The sequence below is a fragment of the Aethalodelphis obliquidens genome, unplaced genomic scaffold (assembly GCF_003676395.1).
Source record: "Aethalodelphis obliquidens isolate GAN/ISIS:26980383/991018 unplaced genomic scaffold, ASM367639v1 scaffold70, whole genome shotgun sequence".
In the NCBI taxonomy this organism is placed as follows: domain Eukaryota; kingdom Metazoa; phylum Chordata; class Mammalia; order Artiodactyla; family Delphinidae; genus Aethalodelphis; species Aethalodelphis obliquidens.
In genome coordinates, this window is record NW_020838014.1 from 5,719,866 (window position 1) to 5,726,374 (window position 6,509).

A 6,509-nucleotide genomic window follows, 5' to 3' on the forward strand; every position below is an offset into this window, starting at 1 on the left:
CTTGGTGAGACTGCCCTTTCCTACACCCACTCCCTGGTTTTACTCCTTGGCAAGCATTCATCATTAATCCATTGTGGTGACAATCTCTAAAAAACAAATTCTTCTGCTTGGTTCTGCTTATCTAAATGACTGAAGTACAGGTTACAGAAGTAGCACACTGAATAACATTATGAAAATGTATACTTCCAGTAATGGTGGGGTGGTTTGTTGCAGATCAACTCTCCCACCAAGGAAAAGTATAAAAGCTAGACAAAATACAAAAATGCATCTCTTTGAAGGCATCAGAGAGCTAGATACAAAGTACCTTGGACTTGAGTGGCCAGATCCCTGAGAGAAGAAAGACGCATTGAGATGAACCCTGTATTCTGCAGTGCTTTTCTTTGGAGACATTTGCCAATTTAGGAGCAGCACAGAACTGAGAAGCTAGGGAGCTGAACAGAGCTTTCCGTCGTCTAAAAAAGCTGAGGAAAAGAAGATGTGAGTTCTGGGATTACCAAGAACAGGCCCTAATAAACACCCCAGATTTCCCATTAGGACCCCCAAGAGCCTGACTCTGGGAGCCAGGGTAAACCAGAAATAGATGGTACTCACAGAAGACTGAAACCCAACCTTGAAGGTTGGGTTATATTAATATCCACACTGGATATTTTTGAAATGGGTGTGCATGCAATAATTAATTATATTAATTAATCCACACTGGATTAATATAACCTGTCCTTCCTCTAACTCTATCAGAAACCAAAATTAACTCCCCTCCAGAGGAATATAACATCATCCAGAGCCTCAAATCTGCTCTACAGTTTTTTACACATAACAGTCACCATTCAATACCAGGCAAGATAGAAAATAGAACCACGTAACTAAAATCCAAGAGAAAAAAAACCTTACAATATAAACAGTCTCACAGATGATCCAGGTATTGGAGTTTATCAGACATGATTTTTAAAATAATTGATTAATATTTTTAAGAAAAGATGACAATATGGAGAATTTTACCAGAGAACTGGAACCTATAAAAACAGTCAAATGGATGGTGCTCTGTGGTGACCTAAATGGGAAGGAAATCCAAAAAAGAGGGGATATATATATACGTCTAGCTGATTCACTTTGCTGTACAGCAGAAACTGACACAGCAGTGTAAAGTCACTATATTCCAATAAAAAAATAAAGAGTCAAATGGAAGTTACAGGAGTAAAAAATAAAATAACTGAAACTAAGCATTACACAGATTAACTGCAGATTAAATACAGCAGAAGAGAGAAGTCATGACTTCAGGTTATGACTTACAGGTTAATAGAAAAGATCCATACTGCAGTGCAAAGAGTGAGGAAGAAAAGATGGAAAACATAAAGAAGAGTGTGAGATATACGTGAAATAGTGAAAGTTCTAATATAAACGCAACTAGAGTCTCAGAAGGAGAGAAGAAAGAGAATGGGACAGAAGCAATATTTTAAGAGCCACTAGCCAAGAATTTTCTAAAATTCAGGCAACAGATTTAAAAGTTCTATGAAAGCCAAGTAGTATGGCTACAAAGAATAGATACATCAGAATGAAAATTCCAAGAATCAAAGACAAAAGCAGTCAGAGGAAAAAAAAATACATCTTCAAAGGAGCAACAAAAATACCAATAGCTGGGCTTCCCTGGTGGCGCAGTGGTTGAGAGTCCACCTGCCGATGCAGGGGACACGGGTTCATGCCCCGGTCTGGGAAGATCCCACATGCCGCGGAACAACTAGGCCTGTGAGCCGTGGCCACTGAGCCTGCGCGTCCGGAGCCTGTGCTCCGCAACGGGAGAGGCCACAACAGTGAGAGACCCGCGTACCACAAAAAAAAAAAAAAAAAAAAATACCAATAGCTGACTTTTCAACAAAAGCCATGGAAGATAGGAGATACTGGCATGATATTGATAAAGTGTTGAAGAGAAAATAACTGGAAACCTAGAATATCCTTCAAAAATGAATATGAGATAAAGACATTTTCTGGGGGACAAAGCCTGGGAGAATTTGCTGCTGTACTAAAACAAATGTTTCTTTAGGAAAAAGAAAAATTATCCCATATGGAAGCCCGGGAATGCAGGAGGAATGGAGAGTAATGGTCAGGGTACATAAATGGGTAAATCTGAATGAATACTGACTGTATTAAACAGCAGTCATTTCTTGTTGGGTTGAAAATACATGTATATTTAAACTACAAAAAGCAAGAGGAGGTAAAGGGAATTAAAATGTTTAAGTCCTTATCTTATGAAAAGGAAAAAACCACCAGTTTCCTTTTACTACTACTACTCACACCAATACTGCTGGTCACCAAACGTGTGGATTTTTTTTCACACCAACCAATTCTCCAGTGCCAGCTGGGTATCCTACAACTTGATTCTGTTCGCATTCTATCTACAGGGAGTTAGCATCAGACTCCACAGGTTAAGGGCTCAGCCCCACAAGACTGTCCCCACTGCATATGCCAGTCACAACTGTGGGTCCCCAGGTTACCCACATGTCTGTCTGACTTGGCCACAAATGAAGAGTTCCCAAGACCCTGTCCTCAGGTTCAATAATTTGCTATAAGAGCTCACAGAACTCAGCAGAACACTTATGTTTACCTGTTTATTACATAATAAAGGATATGATAAAGGATACAGATGAATAGCCAGATGAAGAGATACAGGAAGAGGTCCAGAAGGGCCCTGAGAGCAGGAGCTTCTGTCTCTGTGGAGTTGGGGTATGTCACCCTCCCAGCACATAAATGTCTTCACCAACCTGGAAGCTCTCTGAACCATGTAGATTTCTGTGGATGCTTCATCATGTAGGCATAATTGATTATAAACTCAATCTCCCGCCCCTCTTTTCTCCCTGGAGGAGGGGATTGGGGCTGAAATTTCCAAGCTTCTAATCATTGGTTGGTCTTTCTGGTGACCAGCCTCCATCCTGAAGCTATCCAGGAGCCCACCAAGAGTCAACTCATTAGAACAAAAGATGCTCCTATTACCCAGGAAATTCCAAGGGGTTTAGGAAATCTCTGTCAGGAACCAAAATCAAAGACCAAATATTAGGACAAAAGATGTTCCTAGCACCTTTATCACTTAGGAAATTATAAAGAGTTCTAGGAGCACCGACCAGGAGCTGGGGGTGAAGACCAAAATTTATCTCTCTTATTATATCACAATATTATACCATATGTGGGAATTGGTTAAGTACTAATTTATGGTAGGCTTTAATAAGTCAAAGACACCTGTTGTAAATTCAAAGGGTAATCATGAAAAGGAAAATAAAAGCTAATGGAGTGGAAGAAAGAAATAATTAATAAAAAATCTTTATTAACTTAATAGAAGACAGGAGAGGAAAAGCCACATAGATCAGGTGAGACAAAACACAAATGATGAGATGATACTTAAATCCAAATGCCTCAACAATTACATTAAATATAAATGAACTAAATGCTGCAATTAAAAGCAAATATTGTCAGCAAGGAGTAAAAAACAAAAAACTAAGTTATATGATGCTGTCAAGGGATTCAGTTGAAATATAAGGATAAGAAATGTTAAAAACAATAAAATGGATTAAGGTACACCATGGAAATACTAATCAAAAGTAAGCATATATCAGAAATATTACTGATAATATTGCCTTTTCTGCATAGCAGATATTAGGAGTAAGTTTTCTAATATCATAGTTCTTTTTTTTTTTTGACCTGGAATTCATAGCTTGAACAAATCTCAAAAATACATCATCTTTAATTACTGAAAATTAATGGCATTCTATTCAGTTCTTTTATCGAGTATATTGTTTACGTTTTTAACCTCCTAGGACTCAAAACTATGAAAAACTATCTTAAAGCACTCTTGTGATGTCTATTACTTTGAAATCTGATGAGTGAGAAGAAAACATGTTTTGTTTACCTCATTTTTTTTCCTGAAAATTTTCTTTTTTTATACATTATTTATATACTGTATTTAGACAGATGATGGTTTATCATAGATGATGTTGTACATGGTTTTGGAGTTTTTCTCTTTCTTATGTAATGTTGAGGGGACAAATTACATCCTCACAAGCTGTGACAAATTTTACTGAAATATCTTTGGCCTAAATGGAATTAAGTGACACAAAGCTAAAAATAGTTCTTGAAATTTGTTAGTTTTGTGAATGCTAGTATATCAAACCATTCTATAATCATTCGAGTCATGCTATAATGTAAACTCTATTATTCTTTTCTATAGTATTTAGCTTTTTATTAACATTTTTGGTTCAGAAATTTCTCCCTATAGTTATTTTTCTAACCCGCTCTTTCTTACACTTCATATCAATTGACAATCTGTTTCCTATATCTTTAACTATTTGAATTTTTTTTTTGGCCATGCTGCACACAGCTTGCAGGATCTTAGTTCCCCCACCATTGAACCTAGGCCCTCGGCAGTGAAAACGCAGAGTCCTAACCACTGGACCGCCAGGGAATTCCCTATTTGAATTTTTTAAATAATTGTTATTGTACACAAAATTATTCATTAATTATGGTAGTATTTCAATTTTGCAATAATATTTATATTCAACTAATGTGTAGAATTAACACACAAGGTGGTTCTCTCTCCAAAATACATCAAAAATGATTACTTATATTTGAAGGTGAATATTCTAATATTAACAGTAATTTGGATGCCATGACTTAACATATTGCTGACATTTTTGCACTAATTTTATATGGTAGTTACTCTCAAGGTCGCATGATTATTGATTATTACAAACTCATGAATGCAAGAAATTATGCTGAAGTATGCATTTGGCTCTTTGGCCTTTTTTTTTGTTAACATCTTTATTGGGGTATAATTGCTTTACAGTGGTGTGTTAGTTTCTGCTTTATAACAAAGTGAATCAGCTATACATATACATATATCCCCATATCTCTTCCCTCTTGCATCTCCCTCCCACCCACCCTATCCCACCCCTCTAGATGGTCACAAAACACCAAGCTGATCTCCCTGTGCTATGCGGCTGCTTCCCACTAGCTATCTATTTTACATTTGGTAGTGTATATATGTCCATGTCACTCTCTCACTTTGTCCCAGCTTCCCCTTCCCCCTCCCCGTGTCCTCAAGTCCATTCTCTACGTCTGTGTCTCTATTCCTATCTTTGGCCTTTTTAAGGCTGAGGCTTCACAGCAAGGCCAAACTTGAACTAGTAGGCACCGTGTGCACACTATGCCGCATTTCTTAGGCAGTCTTCTACCAAAACAAAGGTGTAAACCAAGAAAGAAGAAAACCTGAGAGTCAGGAAACAGGAGTTCCAACTTGAGAAAGGGAGGAAGAAAGTCTCCAAATTATGGTGAAAGGAGATTTTAGGACAAAAGTTGTGCAACAGGTATAGCTAGCAGCCAGTCCCAGACAGGTCAGGAGGATCCAGAGGCAGAGCTCCAGGAAGTGGAAATTGACAGAAACCCTGATGGGTTTGGCTGTTCAAGGGACTTTTAGATGGACAGATGAGAGCTGGGCTTGCATTTAGTAATAAGTATATGGAAAACTGTATCAGACACAAACTCTGTGAGCCTCTTCTGGCTATTACCGCCGCTGGGCCAACTAGCCAGTTCCCAGAGTTCATCTCCTTCCATCACTTCCAGGGATGAAACACTACACCACAGGGTGTGGGATCTGGTATCCCAAGTGGGCAGCCCACTAAGGAACTGCGTAATGCAATCTGGAAGTACAAGGGAATAAATTCACAGGGGGTGAATTTTACCAAATGAGAAACCAGAGAGAAGAAGGAGCCAGACAGATAAATTCTCTCTTCTTCTTTTCCGTAGAGTCACTGGGCATGGCTCATCTGGAGAAATGGCAGGTGCAAGTGAACATACCTGCTGAGCAACCTGCTCTGTCTCTTAGTGGCTCTTTTGTTGCCAAGCCTGACAGCATACCACTTTGCATTGCTTCCCATCTTTCCTTGCCTCCCTTCCTTTCCCCTTATCCTCACCCACCTGGATTTGCATCTCCCAAAGGAGGTTTATGCACTTTAATCCCTAGTGCAGACTCTGCTTTTTGGAGGACCTAGCCTAAGATTAAAACTGAACAAATGACTCAACAAGAAACTTCAACAAAAACTAAAAGTAGTACAAGGAAGGAAAAATAATACTAGTATAGCACACGGCTCAGTCATAACATTATGAATACTAAATATCCAACAAAATTTGAGATATAGCTGCACTGGAAGGATGGTGAGGGAAGAGATACCAGTATGTGTAGTAGTGGTGGTTAAAAAGACCTAAATTCTCATCTTCTGATGAGAAACAATTAGACTGAAAAATCTGAAAACCTGAAAAAAAAAAAAACCTAAAAGAAACAACTAATAGAATTGAAAAATGATAACCCTCTTGGTAAAGGGAAATGGGGAATTGAAGACAATTCGTTTTTATCATACTGAATTATTTGACTCTTCAACCATTTACCTTTATAACTTCAATTTTAAAAGATACATTTAAAAATACATCCCAAATGCAGGAGTGTGGTTTTGTTGTTGTTCCCTATAAAATCA